Source organism: Oncorhynchus mykiss, chromosome 15 (genome assembly GCF_057628025.1).
Source record: "Oncorhynchus mykiss isolate SJ-2025 chromosome 15, ASM5762802v1, whole genome shotgun sequence".
NCBI lineage: Eukaryota > Metazoa > Chordata > Actinopteri > Salmoniformes > Salmonidae > Oncorhynchus > Oncorhynchus mykiss.
The window spans coordinates 44407374-44428515 of record NC_143036.1 but is presented as its reverse complement, the minus strand read 5'-3'; the positions used below and the strand labels follow the sequence as shown (position 1 = coordinate 44428515).

The window sequence follows — 21142 nt, the reverse complement described above, 5'->3', positions numbered from 1 at the left end:
GCGAGAACAATGTTTGTCAAAACATGACACATCCCGAAAATCAGTCTTCTCATACAAATGGCTGTAGCTTCCGAACGGTTTGACCTACAAAATTGTTTGACCATTCCATGGAAAGGGGAGACTCTCACAAACACAATGTCGTTCTCAGTTTTGCTCTACGACCCCCCCAAGGGTCACGACACTCGTCTGAAGGTAATCTATGTACCGGTTAAAATGATAGATTTTTTAACCAAGGAAGAAATGAATAAATGCTGTGCGATGCTGAACCCACGAGTGCAGAGCACAATGGATTAGCAATCCATTGCCTTTATCACTCATCCACCTTGGTCTGCACTCCAAACTTCTTGCCCAAGAACAGCCTCTTTCAGATTGTTAAAGGCTCTACACATGGGCTCGTCCGGGATTTGAACCCGGGACCTCTCGCACCCGAAGCGAGAATCATACCCCTAGACCAACGAGCCGTTTTATCAAAGTCATTTTTATTGCAGTCGCCAGTAATGACGGTGAGGATTTGGATTGACAGGTCGATGGTGCCAGGCCACAGTGAATAACGTGAGTGTTGGTGGTATACTTGTGAGCATAGCTGTCTTCCAAGCAGTTGACCAGGTTTTAGTTCAAATACTCTGTAATTCATCTGCTGAGTCTTTCAGATTCAATCTTCATTAGCTGTAACAGCAAGAAACAAATGAAGAAAGAGCTAATGTAGATTTAAAAAATTCAAAAGTAGACATCAAAATCAATTGGATCTCATTTCATTTGATCCGATTGACGCACCGGTACATGAATAAAATAAAAAATCCCCATTGGAATCTGTCTGTTTTAAACTAGAAATGTCACTTTTTTTGCACTGGATGCTTCTCAAACCTTCATAACCGCTGATGTCACACCTCTGCATCTTTGGTGAAATGCGGCAGAGCGAGAACAATGTTTGTCAAAACATGACACATCCCGAAAATCATTCTTCTCATACAAATGGCTGTAGCTTCCGAACGGTTTGACCTACAAAATTGTTTGACCATCTCAGTTTTGCTCTACGACCCCCACAAGGGTCACGACACTCGTCTGAAGGTAATCTATGTACCGGTTAAAATGACAGATTTTTTAACCAAGGAAGAAATGAATAAATGCTGTGCGATGCTGAACCCACGAGTGCAGAGCACAATGGATTAGCAATACATTGCCTTTATCACTCATCCACCTTGGTCTGCACTCCAAACTGTTGCCCAAGAACCACCTCTTTCAGATTGTTAAAGGCTCTACACATGGGCTCGTCCGGGATTTGAACCTGGGACCTCTCGCACCCGAAGCGAGAATCATACCCATAGACCAACGAGCCGTTTTATCAAAGGCATTTTTATTGCAGTCGCCAGTAATGACGGTGAGGATTTGGATTGACAGGTCGATGGTGCCAGGCCACAGTGAATAACGTGAGTGTTGGTGGTATACTTGTGAGCATAGCTGTCTTCCAAGCAGTTGACCAGGTTTTAGTTCAAATACTCTGTAATTCATCTGCTGAGTCTTTCAGATTCAATCTTCATTAGCTGTAACAGCAAGAAACAAATGAAGAAAGAGCTAATGTAGATTAAAAAAATTCAAAAGTAGACATCAAAATCAATTGGATCTCATTTCATTTGATCCGATTGACGCACCGGTACATGAATAAAATAAAAAATCCCCATTGGAATCTGTCTGTTTTAAACTAGAAATGTCACTTTTTTTGCACTGGATGCTTCTCAAACCTTCATAACCGCTGATGTCACACCTCTGCATCTTTGGTGAAATGCGGCAGAGCGAGAACAATGTTTGTCAAAACATGACACATCCCGAAAATCAGTCTTCTCATACAAATGGCTGTAGCTTCCGAACGGTTTGACCTACAAAATTGTTTGACCATCTCAGTTTTGCTCTACGACCCCCACAAGGGTCACGACACTCGTCTGAAGGTAATCTATGTACCGGTTAAAATGACAGATTTTTTAACCAAGGAAGAAATGAATAAATGCTGTGCGATGCTGAACCCACGAGTGCAGAGCACAATGGATTAGCAATACATTGCCTTTATCACTCATCCACCTTGGTCTGCACTCCAAACTGTTGCCCAAGAACCACCTCTTTCAGATTGTTAAAGGCTCTACACATGGGCTCGTCCGGGATTTGAACCTGGGACCTCTCGCACCCGAAGCGAGAATCATACCCATAGACCAACGAGCCGTTTTATCAAAGGCATTTTTATTGCAGTCGCCAGTAATGACGGTGAGGATTTGGATTGACAGGTCGATGGTGCCAGGCCACAGTGAATAACGTGAGTGTTGGTGGTATACTTGTGAGCATAGCTGTCTTCCAAGCAGTTGACCAGGTTTTAGTTCAAATACTCTGTAATTCATCTGCTGAGTCTTTCAGATTCAATCTTCATTAGCTGTAACAGCAAGAAACAAATGAAGAAAGAGCTAATGTAGATTAAAAAAATTCAAAAGTAGACATCAAAATCAATTGGATCTCATTTCATTTGATCCGATTGACGCACCGGTACATGAATAAAATAAAAAATCCCCATTGGAATCTGTCTGTTTTAAACTAGAAATGTCACTTTTTTTGCACTGGATGCTTCTCAAACCTTCATAACCGCTGATGTCACACCTCTGCATCTTTGGTGAAATGCGGCAGAGCGAGAACAATGTTTGTCAAAACATGACACATCCCGAAAATCAGTCTTCTCATACAAATGGCTGTAGCTTCCGAACGGTTTGACCTACAAAATTGTTTGACCATCTCAGTTTTGCTCTACGACCCCCACAAGGGTCACGACACTCGTCTGAAGGTAATCTATGTACCGGTTAAAATGACAGATTTTTTAACCAAGGAAGAAATGAATAAATGCTGAACCCACGAGTGCAGAGCACAATGGATTAGCAATCCATTGCCTTTATCACTCATCCACCTTGGTCTGCACTCCAAACTGTTGCCCAAGAACCACCTCTTTCAGATTGTTAAAGGCTCTACACATGGGCTCGTCCGGGATTTGAACCCGGGACCTCTCGCACCCGAAGCGAGAATCATACCCATAGACCAACGAGCCGTTTTATCAAAGGCATTTTTATTGCAGTCGCCAGTAATGACGGTGAGGATTTGGATTGACAGGTCGATGGTGCCAGGCCACAGTGAATAACGTGAGTGTTGGTGGTATACTTGTGAGCATAGCTGTCTTCCAAGCAGTTGACCAGGTTTTAGTTCAAATACTCTGTAATTCATCTGCTGAGTCTTTCAGATTCAATCTTCATTAGCTGTAACAGCAAGAAACAAATGAAGAAAGAGCTAATGTAGATTAAAAAAATTCAAAAGTAGACATCAAAATCAATTGGATCTCATTTCATTTGATCCGATTGACGCACCGGTACATGAATAAAATAAAAAATCCCCATTGGAATCTGTCTGTTTTAAACTAGAAATGTCACTTTTTTTGCACTGGATGCTTCTCAAACCTTCATAACCGCTGATGTCACACCTCTGCATCTTTGGTGAAATGCGGCAGAGCGAGAACAATGTTTGTCAAAACATGACACATCCCGAAAATCAGTCTTCTCATACAAATGGCTGTAGCTTCCGAACGGTTTGACCTACAAAATTGTTTGACCATCTCAGTTTTGCTCTACGACCCCCACAAGGGTCACGACACTCGTCTGAAGGTAATCTATGTACCAGTTAAAATGACAGATTTTTTAACCAAGGAAGAAATGCTGTGCGATGCTGAACCCACGAGTGCAGAGCACAATGGATTAGCAATCCATTGCCTTTATCACTCATCCACCTTGGTCTGCACTCCAAACTGTTGCCCAAGAACCGCCTCTTTCAGATTGTTAAAGGCTCTACACATGGGCTCGTCCGGGATTTTAACCCAGGACCTCTCGCACCCGAAGAGAGAATTATACCCCTAGACCAACGAGCCGTTTTATCAAAGTCATTTTTCTTGCAGTCGCCAGTAATGACGGTGAGGATTTGGATTGACAGGTCGATGGTGCCAGGCCACAGTGAATAACGTGAGTGTTGGTGGTATACTTGTGAGCATAGCTGTCTTCCAAGCAGTTGACCAGGTTTTAGTTCAAATACTCTGTAATTCATCTGCTGAGTCTTTCAGATTCAATCTTCATTAGCTGTAACAGCAAGAAACAAATGAAGAAAGAGCTAATGTAGATTAAAAAAATTCAAAAGTAGACATCAAAATCAATTGGATCTCATTTCATTTGATCCGATTGACGCACCGGTACATGAATAAAATAAAAAATCCCCATTGGAATCTGTCTGTTTTAAACTAGAAATGTCACTTTTTTTGCACTGGATGCTTCTCAAACCTTCATAACCGCTGATGTCACACCTCTGCATCTTTGGTGAAATGCGGCAGAGCGAGAACAATGTTTGTCAAAACATGACACATCCCGAAAATCAGTCTTCTCATACAAATGGCTGTAGCTTCCGAACGGTTTGACCTACAAAATTGTTTGACCATCTCAGTTTTGCTCTACGACCCCCACAAGGGTCACGACACTCGTCTGAAGGTAATCTATGTACCAGTTAAAATGACAGATTTTTTAACCAAGGAAGAAATGCTGTGCGATGCTGAACCCACGAGTGCAGAGCACAATGGATTAGCAATCCATTGCCTTTATCACTCATCCACCTTGGTCTGCACTCCAAACTGTTGCCCAAGAACCGCCTCTTTCAGATTGTTAAAGGCTCTACACATGGGCTCGTCCGGGATTTGAACCCAGGACCTCTCGCACCCGAAGAGAGAATCATACCCCTAGACCAACGAGCCGTTTTATCAAAGTCATTTTTCTTGCAGTCGCCAGTAATGACGGTGAGGATTTGGATTGACAGGTCGATGGTGCCAGGCCACAGTGAATAACGTGAGTGTTGGTGGTATACTTGTGAGCATAGCTGTCTTCCAAGCAGTTGACCAGGTTTTAGTTCAAATACTCTGTAATTCATCTGCTGAGTCTTTCAGATTCAATCTTCATTAGCTGTAACAGCAAGAAACAAATGAAGAAAGAGCTAATGTAGATTAAAAAAATTCAAAAGTAGACATCAAAATCAATTGGATCTCATTTCATTTGATCCGATTGACGCACCGGTACATGAATAAAATAAAAAATCCCCATTGGAATCTGTCTGTTTTAAACTAGAAATGTCACTTTTTTTGCACTGGATGCTTCTCAAACCTTCATAACCGCTGATGTCACACCTCTGCATCTTTGGTGAAATGCGGCAGAGCGAGAACAATGTTTGTCAAAACATGACACATCCCGAAAATCAGTCTTCTCATACAAATGGCTGTAGCTTCCGAACGGTTTGACCTACAAAATTGTTTGACCATCTCAGTTTTGCTCTACGACCCCCACAAGGGTCACGACACTCGTCTGAAGGTAATCTATGTACCAGTTAAAATGACAGATTTTTTAACCAAGGAAGAAATGCTGTGCGATGCTGAACCCACGAGTGCAGAGCACAATGGATTAGCAATCCATTGCCTTTATCACTCATCCACCTTGGTCTGCACTCCAAACTGTTGCCCAAGAACCGCCTCTTTCAGATTGTTAAAGGCTCTACACATGGGCTCGTCCGGGATTTGAACCCAGGACCTCTCGCACCCGAAGAGAGAATCATACCCCTAGACCAACGAGCCGTTTTATCAAAGTCATTTTTATTGCAGTCGCCAGTAATGACGGTGAGGATTTGGATTGACAGGTCGATGGTGCCAGGCCACAGTGAATAACGTGAGTGTTGGTGGTATACTTGTGAGCATAGCTGTCTTCCAAGCAGTTGACCAGGTTTTAGTTCAAATACTCTGTAATTCATCTGCTGAGTCTTTCAGATTCAATCTTCATTAGCTGTAACAGCAAGAAACAAATGAAGAAAGAGCTAATGTAGATTAAAAAAATTCAAAAGTAGACATCAAAATCAATTGGATCTCATTTCATTTGATCCGATTGACGCACCGGTACATGAATAAAATAAAAAATCCCCATTGGAATCTGTCTGTTTTAAACTAGAAATGTCACTTTTTTTGCACTGGATGCTTCTCAAACCTTCATAACCGCTGATGTCACACCTCTGCATCTTTGGTGAAATGCGGCAGAGCGAGAACAATGTTTGTCAAAACATGACACATCCCGAAAATCAGTCTTCTCATACAAATGGCTGTAGCTTCCGAACGGTTTGACCTACAAAATTGTTTGACCATCTCAGTTTTGCTCTACGACCCCCACAAGGGTCACGACACTCGTCTGAAGGTAATCTATGTACCAGTTAAAATGACAGATTTTTTAACCAAGGAAGAAATGCTGTGCGATGCTGAACCCACGAGTGCAGAGCACAATGGATTAGCAATCCATTGCCTTTATCACTCATCCACCTTGGTCTGCACTCCAAACTGTTGCCCAAGAACCGCCTCTTTCAGATTGTTAAAGGCTCTACACATGGGCTCGTCCGGGATTTGAACCCAGGACCTCTCGCACCCGAAGAGAGAATCATACCCCTAGACCAACGAGCCGTTTTATCAAAGTCATTTTTCTTGCAGTCGCCAGTAATGACGGTGAGGATTTGGATTGACAGGTCGATGGTGCCAGGCCACAGTGAATAACGTGAGTGTTGGTGGTATACTTGTGAGCATAGCTGTCTTCCAAGCAGTTGACCAGGTTTTAGTTCAAATACTCTGTAATTCATCTGCTGAGTCTTTCAGATTCAATCTTCATTAGCTGTAACAGCAAGAAACAAATGAAGAAAGAGCTAATGTAGATTAAAAAAATTCAAAAGTAGACATCAAAATCAATTGGATCTCATTTCATTTGATCCGATTGACGCACCGGTACATGAATAAAATAAAAAATCCCCATTGGAATCTGTCTGTTTTAAACTAGAAATTTCACTTTTTTTGCACTGGATGCTTCTCAAACCTTCATAACCGCTGATGTCACACCTCTGCATCTTTGGTGAAATGCGGCAGAGCGAGAACAATGTTTGTCAAAACATGACACATCCCGAAAATCAGTCTTCTCATACAAATGGCTGTAGCTTCCGAACGGTTTGACCTACAAAATTGTTTGACCATCTCAGTTTTGCTCTACGACCCCCACAAGGGTCACGACACTCGTCTGAAGGTAATCTATGTACCAGTTAAAATGACAGATTTTTTAACCAAGGAAGAAATGCTGTGCGATGCTGAACCCACGAGTGCAGAGCACAATGGATTAGCAATCCATTGCCTTTATCACTCATCCACCTTGGTCTGCACTCCAAACTGTTGCCCAAGAACCGCCTCTTTCAGATTGTTAAAGGCTCTACACATGGGCTCGTCAGGGATTTGAACCCAGGACCTCTCGCACCCGAAGAGAGAATCATACCCCTAGACCAACGAGCCGTTTTATCAAAGTCATTTTTATTGCAGTCGCCAGTAATGACGGTGAGGATTTGGATTGACAGGTCGATGGTGCCAGGCCACAGTGAATAACGTGAGTGTTGGTGGTATACTTGTGAGCATAGCTGTCTTCCAAGCAGTTGACCAGGTTTTAGTTCAAATACTCTGTAATTCATCTGCTGAGTCTTTCAGATTCAATCTTCATTAGCTGTAACAGCAAGAAACAAATGAAGAAAGAGCTAATGTAGATTAAAAAAATTCAAAAGTAGACATCAAAATCAATTGGATCTCATTTCATTTGATCCGATTGACGCACCGGTACATGAATAAAATAAAAAATCCCCATTGGAATCTGTCTGTTTTAAACTAGAAATGTCACTTTTTTTGCACTGGATGCTTCTCAAACCTTCATAACCGCTGATGTCACACCTCTGCATCTTTGGTGAAATGCGGCAGAGCGAGAACAATGTTTGTCAAAACATGACACATCCCGAAAATCAGTCTTCTCATACAAATGGCTGTAGCTTCCGAACGGTTTGACCTACAAAATTGTTTGACCATTCCATGGAAAGGGGAGACTCTCACAAACACAATGTCGTTCTCAGTTTTGCTCTACGACCCCCACAAGGGTCACGACACTCGTCTGAAGGTAATCTATGTACCGGTTAAAATGATAGATTTTTTAACCAAGGAAGAAATGAATAAATGCTGTGCGATGCTGAACCCACGAGTGCAGAGCACAATGGATTAGCAATCCATTGCCTTTATCACTCATCCACCTTGGTCTGCACTCCAAACTTCTTGCCCAAGAACAGCCTCTTTCAGATTGTTAAAGGCTCTACACATGGGCTCATCCGGGATTTGAACCCGGGACCTCTCGCACCCGAAGCAAGAATCATACCCCTAGACCAACGAGCCGTTTTATCAAAGTCATTTTTATTGCAGTCGCCAGTAATGACGGTGAGGATTTGGATTGACAGGTCGATGGTGCCAGGCCACAGTGAATAACGTGAGTGTTGGTGGTATAATTGTGAGCATAGCTGTCTTCCAAGCAGTTGACCAGGTTTTAGTTCAAATACTCTGTAATTCATCTGCTGAGTCTTTCAGATTCAATCTTCATTAGCTGTAACAGCAAGAAACAAATGAAGAAAGAGCTAATGTAGATTAAAAAAATTCAAAAGTAGACATCAAAATCAATTGGATCTCATTTCATTTGATCCGATTGACGCACCGGTACATGAATAAAATAAAAAATCCCCATTGGAATCTGTCTGTTTTAAACTAGAAATGTCACTTTTTTTGCACTGGATGCTTCTCAAACCTTCATAACCGCTGATGTCACACCTCTGCATCTTTGGTGAAATGCGGCAGAGCGAGAACAATGTTTGTCAAAACATGACACATCCCGAAAATCAGTCTTCTCATACAAATGGCTGTAGCTTCCGAACGGTTTGACCTACAAAATTGTTTGACCATCTCAGTTTTGCTCTACGACCCCCACAAGGGTCACGACACTCGTCTGAAGGTAATCTATGTACCAGTTAAAATGACAGATTTTTTAACCAAGGAAGAAATGCTGTGCGATGCTGAACCCACGAGTGCAGAGCACAATGGATTAGCAATCCATTGCCTTTATCACTCATCCACCTTGGTCTGCACTCCAAACTGTTGCCCAAGAACCGCCTCTTTCAGATTGTTAAAGGCTCTACACATGGGCTCGTCCGGGATTTGAACCCAGGACCTCTCGCACCCGAAGAGAGAATCATACCCCTAGACCAACGAGCCGTTTTATCAAAGTCATTTTTATTGCAGTCGCCAGTAATGACGGTGAGGATTTGGATTGACAGGTCGATGGTGCCAGGCCACAGTGAATAACGTGAGTGTTGGTGGTATACTTGTGAGCATAGCTGTCTTCCAAGCAGTTGACCAGGTTTTAGTTCAAATACTCTGTAATTCATCTGCTGAGTCTTTCAGATTCAATCTTCATTAGCTGTAACAGCAAGAAACAAATGAAGAAAGAGCTAATGTAGATTAAAAAAATTCAAAAGTAGACATCAAAATCAATTGGATCTCATTTCATTTGATCCGATTGACGCACCGGTACATGAATAAAATAAAAAATCCCCATTGGAATCTGTCTGTTTTAAACTAGAAATGTCACTTTTTTTGCACTGGATGCTTCTCAAACCTTCATAACCGCTGATGTCACACCTCTGCATCTTTGGTGAAATGCGGCAGAGCGAGAACAATGTTTGTCAAAACATGACACATCCCGAAAATCAGTCTTCTCATACAAATGGCTGTAGCTTCCGAACGGTTTGACCTACAAAATTGTTTGACCATTCCATGGAAAGGGGAGACTCTCACAAACACAATGTCGTTCTCAGTTTTGCTCTACGACCCCCACAAGGGTCACGACACTCGTCTGAAGGTAATCTATGTACCGGTTAAAATGATAGATTTTTTAACCAAGGAAGAAATGAATAAATGCTGTGCGATGCTGAACCCACGAGTGCAGAGCACAATGAATTAGCAATCCATTGCCTTTATCACTCATCCACCTTGGTCTGCACTCCAAACTGTTGCCCAAGAACCGCCTCTTTCAGATTGTTAAAGGCTCTACACATGGGCTCGTCCGGGATTTGAACCCGGGACCTCTCGCACCCGAAGCGAGAATCATACCCCTAGACCAACGAGCCGTTTTATCAAAGTCATTTTTATTGCAGTCTCCAGTAATGACGGTGAGGATTTGGATTGACAGGTCGATGGTGCCAGGCCACAGTGAATAACGTGAGTGTTGGTGGTATACTTGTGAGCATAGCTGTCTTCCAAGCAGTTGACCAGGTTTTAGTTCAAATACTCTGTAATTCATCTGCTGAGTCTTTCAGATTCCATCTTCATTAGCTGTAACAGCAAGAAACAAATGAAGAAAGAGCTAATGTAGATTAAAAAAATTAAAAAGTAGACATCAAAATCAATTGGATCTCATTTCATTTGATCCGATTGACGCACCGGTACATGAATAAAATAAAAAATCCCCATTGGAATCTGTTTTAAACTAGAAATGTCACTTTTTTTGCACTGGATGCTTCTCAAACCTTCATAACCGCTGATGTCACACCTCTGCATCTTTGGTGAAATGCGGCAGAGCGAGAACAATGTTTGTCAAAACATGACACATCCCGAAAATCAGTCTTCTCATACAAATGGCTGTAGCTTCCGAACGGTTTGACCTACATGGAAAGGGGAGACTCTCACAAACACAATGTCGTTCTCAGTTTTGCTCTACGACCCCCACAAGGGTCACGACACTCGTCTGAAGGTAATCTATGTACCGGTTAAAATGATCGATTTTTTAACCAAGGAAGAAATGAATAAATGCTGTGCGATGCTGAACCCACGAGTGCAGAGCACAATGGATTAGCAATCCATTGCCTTTATCACTCATCCACCTTGGTCTGCACTCCAAACTGTTGCCCAAGAACCGCCTCTTTCAGATTGTTAAAGGCTCTACACATGGGCTCGTCCAGGATTTGAACCCGGGACCTCTCGCACCCGAAGCGAGAATCATACCCCTAGACCAACGAGCCGTTTTATCAAAGGCATTTTTATTGCAGTCGCCAGTAATGACGGTGAGGATTTGGATTGACAGGTCGATGGTGCCAGGCCACAGTGAATAACGTGAGTGTTGGTGGTATACTTGTGAGCATAGCTGTCTTCCAAGCAGTTGACCAGGTTTTAGTTCAAATACTCTGTAATTCATCTGCTGAGTCTTTCAGATTCAATCTTCATTAGCTGTAACAGCAAGAAACAAATGAAGAAAGAGCTAATGTAGATTAAAAAAATTCAAAAGTAGACATCAAAATCAATTGGATCTCATTTCATTTGATCCGATTGATGCACCGGTACATGAATAAAATAAAAAATCCCCATTGGAATCTGTCTGTTTTAAACTAGAAATGTCACTTTTTTTGCACTGGATGCTTCTCAAACCTTCATAATCGCTGATGTCACACCTCTGCATCTTTGGTGAAATGCGGCAGAGCGAGAACAATGTTTGTCAAAACATGACACATCCCGAAAATCAGTCTTCTCATACAAATGGCTGTAGCTTCCGAACGGTTTGACCTACAAAATTGTTTGACCATCTCAGTTTTGCTCTACGACCCCCAAAAGGGTCACGACACTCGTCTGAAGGTAATCTATGTACCGGTTAAAATGACAGATTTTTTAACCAAGGAAGAAATGAATAAATGCTGTGCGATGCTGAACCCACGAGTGCAGAGCACAATGGATTAGCAATCCATTGCCTTTATCACTCATCCACCTTGGTCTGCACTCCAAACTGTTGCCCAAGAACCGCCTCTTTCAGATTGTTAAAGGCTCTACACATGGGCTCGTCCAGGATTTGAACCCGGGACCTCTCGCACCCGAAGCGAGAATCATACCCCTAGACCAACGAGCCGTTTTATCAAAGGCATTTTTATTGCAGTCGCCAGTAATGACGGTGAGGATTTGGATTGACAGGTCGATGGTGCCAGGCCACAGTGAATAACGTGAGTGTTGGTGGTATACTTGTGAGCATAGCTGTCTTCCAAGCAGTTGACCAGGTTTTAGTTCAAATACTCTGTAATTCATCTGCTGAGTCTTTCAGATTCAATCTTCATTAGCTGTAACAGCAAGAAACAAATGAAGAAAGAGCTAATGTAGATTAAAAAAATTCAAAAGTAGACATCAAAATCAATTGGATCTCATTTCATTTGATCCGATTGATGCACCGGTACATGAATAAAATAAAAAATCCCCATTGGAATCTGTCTGTTTTAAACTAGAAATGTCACTTTTTTTGCACTGGATGCTTCTCAAACCTTCATAATCGCTGATGTCACACCTCTGCATCTTTGGTGAAATGCGGCAGAGCGAGAACAATGTTTGTCAAAACATGACACATCCCGAAAATCAGTCTTCTCATACAAATGGCTGTAGCTTCCGAACGGTTTGACCTACAAAATTGTTTGACCATCTCAGTTTTGCTCTACGACCCCCAAAAGGGTCACGACACTCGTCTGAAGGTAATCTATGTACCGGTTAAAATGACAGATTTTTTAACCAAGGAAGAAATGAATAAATGCTGTGCGATGCTGAACCCACGAGTGCAGAGCACAATGGATTAGCAATCCATTGCCTTTATCACTCATCCACCTTGGTCTGCACTCCAAACTGTTGCCCAAGAACCGCCTCTTTCAGATTGTTAAAGGCTCTACACATGGGCTCGTCCAGGATTTGAACCCGGGACCTCTCGCACCCGAAGCGAGAATCATACCCCTAGACCAACGAGCCGTTTTATCAAAGGCATTTTTATTGCAGTCGCCAGTAATGACGGTGAGGATTTGGATTGACAGGTCGATGGTGCCAGGCCACAGTGAATAACGTGAGTGTTGGTGGTATACTTGTGAGCATAGCTGTCTTCCAAGCAGTTGACCAGGTTTTAGTTCAAATACTCTGTAATTCATCTGCTGAGTCTTTCAGATTCAATCTTCATTAGCTGTAACAGCAAGAAACAAATGAAGAAAGAGCTAATGTAGATTAAAAAAATTCAAAAGTAGACATCAAAATCAATTGGATCTCATTTCATTTGATCCGATTGACGCACCGGTACATGAATAAAATAAAAAATCCCCATTGGAATCTGTCTGTTTTAAACTAGAAATGTCACTTTTTTTGCACTGGATGCTTCTCAAACCTTCATAACCGCTGATGTCACACCTCTGCATCTTTGGTGAAATGCGGCAGAGCGAGAACAATGTTTGTCAAAACATGACACATCCCGAAAATCAGTCTTCTCATACAAATGGCTGTAGCTTCCGAACGGTTTGACCTACAAAATTGTTTGACCATCTCAGTTTTGCTCTACGACCCCCACAAGGGTCACGACACTCGTCTGAAGGTAATCTATGTACCGGTTAAAATGATAGATTTTTTAACCAAGGAAGAAATGAATAAATGCTGTGCGATGCTGAACCCACGAGTGCAGAGCACAATGGATTAGCAATCCATTGCCTTTATCACTCATCCACCTTGGTCTGCACTCCAAACTGTTGCCCAAGAACCACCTCTTTCAGATTGTTAAAGGCTCTACACATGGGCTCGTCCGGGATTTGAACCCGGGACCTCTCGCACCCGAAGCGAGAATCATACCCCTAGACCAACGAGCCATTTTATCAAAGGCATTTTTATTGCAGTCGCCAGTAATGACGGTGAGGATTTGGATTGACAGGTCGATGGTGCCAGGCCACAGTGAATAACGTGAGTGTTGGTGGTATACTTGTGAGCATAGCTGTCTTCCAAGCAGTTGACCAGGTTTTAGTTCAAATACTCTGTAATTCATCTGCTGAGTCTTTCAGATTCAATCTTCATTAGCTGTAACAGCAAGAAATAAATGAAGAAAGAGCTAATGTAGATTAAAAAAATTCAAAAGTAGACATCAAAATCAATTGGATCTCATTTCATTTGATCCGATTGACGCACCGGTACATGAATAAAATAAAAAAATCCCCATTGGAATCTGTCTGTTTTAAACTAGAAATGTCACTTTTTTTGCACTGGATGCTTCTCAAACCTTCATAACCGCTGATGTCACACCTCTGCATCTTTGGTGAAATGCGGCAGAGCGAGAACAATGTTTGTCAAAACATGACACATCCCGAAAATCAGTCTTCTCATACAAATGGCTGTAGCTTCCGAACGGTTTGACCTACAAAATTGTTTGACCATCTCAGTTTTGCTCTACGACCCCCAAAAGGGTCACGACACTCGTCTGAAGGTAATCTATGTACCGGTTAAAATGACAGATTTTTTAACCAAGGAAGAAATGAATAAATGCTGTGCGATGCTGAACCCACGAGTGCAGAGCACAATGGATTAGCAATCCATTGCCTTTATCACTCATCCACCTTGGTCTGCACTCCAAACTGTTGCCCAAGAACCGCCTCTTTCAGATTGTTAAAGGCTCTACACATGGGCTCGTCCAGGATTTGAACCCGGGACCTCTCGCACCCGAAGCGAGAATCATACCCCTAGACCAACGAGCCGTTTTATCAAAGGCATTTTTATTGCAGTCGCCAGTAATGACGGTGAGGATTTGGATTGACAGGTCGATGGTGCCAGGCCACAGTGAATAACGTGAGTGTTGGTGGTATACTTGTGAGCATAGCTGTCTTCCAAGCAGTTGACCAGGTTTTAGTTCAAATACTCTGTAATTCATCTGCTGAGTCTTTCAGATTCAATCTTCATTAGCTGTAACAGCAAGAAACAAATGAAGAAAGAGCTAATGTAGATTAAAAAAATTCAAAAGTAGACATCAAAATCAATTGGATCTCATTTCATTTGATCCGATTGATGCACCGGTACATGAATAAAATAAAAAATCCCCATTGGAATCTGTCTGTTTTAAACTAGAAATGTCACTTTTTTTGCACTGGATGCTTCTCAAACCTTCATAATCGCTGATGTCACACCTCTGCATCTTTGGTGAAATGCGGCAGAGCGAGAACAATGTTTGTCAAAACATGACACATCCCGAAAATCAGTCTTCTCATACAAATGGCTGTAGCTTCCGAACGGTTTGACCTACAAAATTGTTTGACCATCTCAGTTTTGCTCTACGACCCCCAAAAGGGTCACGACAGTCGTCTGAAGGTAATCTATGTACCGGTTAAAATGACAGATTTTTTAACCAAGGAAGAAATGAATAAATGCTGTGCGATGCTGAACCCACGAGTGCAGAGCACAATGGATTAGCAATCCATTGCCTTTATCACTCATCCACCTTGGTCTGCACTCCAAACTGTTGCCCAAGAACCGCCTCTTTCAGATTGTTAAAGGCTCTACACATGGGCTCGTCCAGGATTTGAACCCGGGACCTCTCGCACCCGAAGCGAGAATCATACCCCTAGACCAACGAGCCGTTTTATCAAAGGCATTTTTATTGCAGTCGCCAGTAATGACGGTGAGGATTTGGATTGACAGGTCGATGGTGCCAGGCCACAGTGAATAACGTGAGTGTTGGTGGTATACTTGTGAGCATAGCTGTCTTCCAAGCAGTTGACCAGGTTTTAGTTCAAATACTCTGTAATTCATCTGCTGAGTCTTTCAGATTCAATCTTCATTAGCTGTAACAGCAAGAAACAAATGAAGAAAGAGCTAATGTAGATTAAAAAAATTCAAAAGTAGACATCAAAATCAATTGGATCTCATTTCATTTGATCCGATTGACGCACCGGTACATGAATAAAATAAAAAATCCCCATTGGAATCTGTCTGTTTTAAACTAGAAATGTCACTTTTTTTGCACTGGATGCTTCTCAAACCTTCATAACCGCTGATGTCACACCTCTGCATCTTTGGTGAAATGCGGCAGAGCGAGAACAATGTTTGTCAAAACATGACACATCCCGAAAATCAGTCTTCTCATACAAATGGCTGTAGCTTCCGAACGGTTTGACCTACAAAATTGTTTGACCATCTCAGTTTTGCTCTACGACCCCCACAAGGGTCACGACACTCGTCTGAAGGTAATCTATGTACCGGTTAAAATGATAGATTATTTAACCAAGGAAGAAATGAATAAATGCTGTGCGATGCTGAACCCACGAGTGCAGAGCACAATGGATTAGCAATCCATTGCCTTTATCACTCATCCACCTTGGTCTGCACTCCAAACTGTTGCCCAAGAACCACCTCTTTCAGATTGTTAAAGGCTCTACACATGGGCTCGTCCGGGATTTGAACCCGGGACCTCTCGCACCCGAAGCGAGAATCATACCCCTAGACCAACGAGCCATTTTATCAAAGGCATTTTTATTGCAGTCGCCAGTAATGACGGTGAGGATTTGGATTGACAGGTCGATGGTGCCAGGCCACAGTGAATAACGTGAGTGTTGGTGGTATACTTGTGAGCATAGCTGTCTTCCAAGCAGTTGACCAGGTTTTAGTTCAAATACTCTGTAATTCATCTGCTGAGTCTTTCAGATTCAATCTTCATTAGCTGTAACAGCAAGAAATAAATGAAGAAAGAGCTAATGTAGATTAAAAAAATTCAAAAGTAGACATCAAAATCAATTGGATCTCATTTCATTTGATCCGATTGACGCACCGGTACATGAATAAAATAAAAAAATCCCCATTGGAATCTGTCTGTTTTAAACTAGAAATGTCACTTTTTTTGCACTGGATGCTTCTCAAACCTTCATAACCGCTGATGTCACACCTCTGCATCTTTGGTGAAATGCGGCAGAGCGAGAACAATGTTTGTCAAAACATGACACATCCCGAAAATCAGTCTTCTCATACAAATGGCTGTAGCTTCCGAACGGTTTGACCTACAAAATTGTTTGACCATCTCAGTTTTGCTCTACGACCCCCAAAAGGGTCACGACACTCGTCTGAAGGTAATCTATGTACCGGTTAAAATGACAGATTTTTTAACCAAGGAAGAAATGAATAAATGCTGTGCGATGCTGAACCCACGAGTGCAGAGCACAATGGATTAGCAATCCATTGCCTTTATCACTCATCCACCTTGGTCTGCACTCCAAACTGTTGCCCAAGAACCGCCTCTTTCAGATTGTTAAAGGCTCTACACATGGGCTCGTCCAGGATTTGAACCCGGGACCTCTCGCACCCGAAGCGAGAATCATACCCCTAGACCAACGAGCCGTTTTATCAAAGGCATTTTTATTGCAGTCGCCAGTAATGACGGTGAGGATTTGGATTGACAGGTCGATGGTGCCAGGCCACAGTGAATAACGTGAGTGTTGGTGGTATACTTGTGAGCATAGCTGTCTTCCAAGCAGTTGACCAGGTTTTAGTTCAAATACTCTGTAATTCATCTGCTGAGTCTTTCAGATTCAATCTTCATTAGCTGTAACAGCAAGAAACAAATGAAGAAAGAGCTAATGTAGATTAAAAAAATTCAAAAGTAGACATCAAAATCAATTGGATCTCATTTCATTTGATCCGATTGATGCACCGGTACATGAATAAAATAAAAAATCCCCATTGGAATCTGTCTGTTTTAAACTAGAAATGTCACTTTTTTTGCACTGGATGCTTCTCAAACCTTCATAATCGCTGATGTCACACCTCTGCATCTTTGGTGAAATGCGGCAGAGCGAGAACAATGTTTGTCAAAACATGACACATCCCGAAAATCAGTCTTCTCATACAAATGGCTGTAGCTTCCGAACGGTTTGACCTACAAAATTGTTTGACCATCTCAGTTTTGCTCTACGACCCCCAAAAGGGTCACGACACTCGTCTGAAGGTAATCTATGTACCGGTTAAAATGACAGATTTTTTAACCAAGGAAGAAATGAATAAATGCTGTGCGATGCTGAACCCACGAGTGCAGAGCACAATGGATTAGCAATCCATTGCCTTTATCACTCATCCACCTTGGTCTGCACTCCAAACTGTTGCCCAAGAACCGCCTCTTTCAGATTGTTAAAGGCTCTACACATGGGCTCGTCCAGGATTTGAACCCGGGACCTCTCGCACCCGAAGCGAGAATCATACCCCTAGACCAACGAGCCGTTTTATCAAAGGCATTTTTATTGCAGTCGCCAGTAATGACGGTGAGGATTTGGATTGACAGGTCGATGGTGCCAGGCCACAGTGAATAACGTGAGTGTTGGTGGTATACTTGTGAGCATAGCTGTCTTCCAAGCAGTTGACCAGGTTTTAGTTCAAATACTCTGTAATTCATCTGCTGAGTCTTTCAGATTCAATCTTCATTAGCTGTAACAGCAAGAAACAAATGAAGAAAGAGCTAATGTAGATTAAAAAAATTCAAAAGTAGACATCAAAATCAATTGGATCTCATTTCATTTGATCCGATTGACGCACCGGTACATGAATAAAATAAAAAATCCCCATTGGAATCTGTCTGTTTTAAACTAGAAATGTCACTTTTTTTGCACTGGATGCTTCTCAAACCTTCATAACCGCTGATGTCACACCTCTGCATCTTTGGTGAAATGCGGCAGAGCGAGAACAATGTTTGTCAAAACATGACACATCCCGAAAATCAGTCTTCTCATACAAATGGCTGTAGCTTCCGAACGGTTTGACCTACAAAATTGTTTGACCATCTCAGTTTTGCTCTACGACCCCCACAAGGGTCACGACACTCGTCTGAAGGTAATCTATGTACCGGTTAAAATGACAGATTTTTTAACCAAGGAAGAAATGAATAAATGCTGTGCGATGCTGAACCCACGAGTGCAGAGCACAATGGATTAGCAATCCATTGCCTTTATCACTCATCCACCTTGGTCTGCACTCCAAACTGTTGCCCAAAACCGCCTCTTTCAGATTGTTAAAGGCTCTACACATGGGCTCGTCCGGGATTTGAACCAGGGACCTCTCGCACCCGAAGCGAGAATCATACCTCTAGACCAACGAGCCGTTTTATCAAAGGCATTTTTATTGCAGTCGCCAGTAATGACGGTGAGGATTTGGATTGACAGGTCGATGGTGCCAGGCCACAGTGAATAACGTGAGTGTTGGTGGTATACTTGTGAGCATAGCTGTCTTCCAAGCAGTTGACCAGGTTTTAGTTCAAATACTCTGTAATTCATCTGCTGAGTCTTTCAGATTCAATCTTCATTAGCTGTAACAGCAAGAAACAAATGAAGAAAGAGCTAATGCAGATTAAAAAAATTCAAAAGTAGACATCAAAATCAATTGGATCTCATTTCATTTGATCCGATTGACGCACCGGTACATGAATAAAATAAAAAATCCCCATTGGAATCTGTCTGTTTTAAACTAGAAATGTCACTTTTTTTGCACTGGATGCTTCTCAAACCTTCATAACCGCTGATATCACACCTCTGCATCTTTGGTGAAATGCGGCAGAGCGAGAACAATGTTTGTCAAAACATGACACATCCCGAAAATCAGTCTTCTCATACAAATGGCTGTAGCTTCCGAACGGTTTGACCTACAAAATTGTTTGACCATCTCAGTTTTGCTCTACGACCCCCAAAAGGGTCACGACACTCGTCTGAAGGTAATCTATGTACCGGTTAAAATGACAGATTTTTTAACCAAGGAAGAAATGAATAAATGCTGTGCGATGCTGAACCCACGAGTGCAGAGCACAATGGATTAGCAATCCATTGCCTTTATCACTCATCCACCTTGGTCTGCACTCCAAACTGTTGCCCAAGAACCGCCTCTTTCAGATTGTTAAAGGCTCTACACATGGGCTCGTCTAGGATTTGAACCCGGGACCTCTCGCACCCGAAGCGAGAATCATACCCCTAGACCAACGAGCCGTTTTATCAAAGGCATTTTTATTGCAGTCGCCAGTAATGACGGTGAGGATTTGGATTGACAGGTCGATGGTGCCAGGCCACAGTGAATAACGTGAGTGTTGGTGGTATACTTGTGAGCATAGCTGTCTTCCAAGCAGTTGACCAGGTTTTAGTTCAAATACTCTGTAATTCATCTGCTGAGTCTTTCAGATTCAATCTTCATTAGCTGTAACAGCAAGAAACAAATGAAGAAAGAGCTAATGTAGATGAAAAAATTCAAAAGTAGACATCAAAATCAATTGGATCTCATTTCATTTGATCCGATTGACGCACCGGTACATGAATAAAATAAAAAATCCCCATTGGAATCTGTCTGTTTTAAACTAGAAATGTCACTTTTTTTGCACTGGATGCTTCTCAAACCTTCATAACCGCTGATGTCACACCTCTGCATCTTTGGTGAAATGCGGCAGAGCGAGAACAATGTTTGTCAAAACATGACACATCCCGAAAATCAGTCTTCTCATACAAATGGCTGTAGCTTCCGAACGGTTTGACCTACAAAATTGTTTGACCATCTCAGTTTTGCTCTACGACCCCCACAAGGGTCACGACACTCGTCTGAAGGTAATCTATGTACCGGTTAAAATGACAGATTTTTTAACCAAGGAAGAAATGAATGAATGCTGTGCGATGCTGAACCCACGAGTGCAGAGCACAATGGATTAGCAATCCATTGCCTTTATCACTCATCCACCTTGGTCTGCACTCCAAACTGTTGCCCAAAACCGCCTCTTTCAGATTGTTAAAGGCTCTACACATGGGCTCGTCCAGGATTTGAACCCGGGACCTCTCGCACCCGAAGCGAGAATCATACCCCTAGACCAACGAGCCGTTTTATCAAAGGTATTTTTATTGCAGTCGCCAGTAATGACGGTGAGGATTTGGATTGACAGGTCGATGGTGCCAGGCCACAGTGAATAACGTGAGTGTTGGTGGTATACTTGTGAGCATAGCTGTCTTCCAAGCAGTTGACCAGGTTTTAGTTCAAATACTCTGTAATTCATCTGCTGAGTCTTTCAGATTCAATCTTCATTAGCTGTAACAGCAAGAAACAAATGAAGAAAGAGCTAATGTAGATTAAAAAAATTCAAAAGTAGACATCAAAATCAATTGGATCTCATTTCATTTTATCCGATTGACGCACCGGTACATGAATAAAATAAAAAATCCCCATTGGAATCTGTCTGTTTTAAACTAGAAATGTCACTTTTTTTGCACTGGATGCTTCTCAAACCTTCATAACCGCTGATGTCACACCTCTGCATCTTTGGTGAAATGCGGCAGAGCGAGAACAATATTTGTCAAAACATGACACATCCCGAAAATCAGTCTTCTCATACAAATGGCTGTA

General features: G+C 42.2%; 4 non-coding genes across 4 annotated transcripts; all 4 read right to left on the bottom strand.

Moving 5' to 3' along the window:
• Positions 1–389: 389 nt before the first annotated feature.
• trnap-cgg (transfer RNA proline (anticodon CGG)) lies at positions 390–461 on the bottom strand. The gene has a single exon. It is a non-coding gene; the product is annotated as a tRNA-Pro (tRNA).
• Positions 462–10035: 9574 nt separating this feature from the next.
• Positions 10036–10107, bottom strand: trnap-cgg (transfer RNA proline (anticodon CGG)). The gene has a single exon. It is a non-coding gene; the product is annotated as a tRNA-Pro (tRNA).
• A 3444-nt stretch (positions 10108–13551) lies between these two features.
• On the bottom strand, positions 13552–13623 carry trnap-cgg (transfer RNA proline (anticodon CGG)). Its single transcript has one exon. It is a non-coding gene; the product is annotated as a tRNA-Pro (tRNA).
• A 2554-nt stretch (positions 13624–16177) lies between these two features.
• On the bottom strand, positions 16178–16249 carry trnap-cgg (transfer RNA proline (anticodon CGG)). Its single transcript has one exon. It is a non-coding gene; the product is annotated as a tRNA-Pro (tRNA).
• Between the last annotated feature and the right edge of the window lie 4893 nt (positions 16250–21142).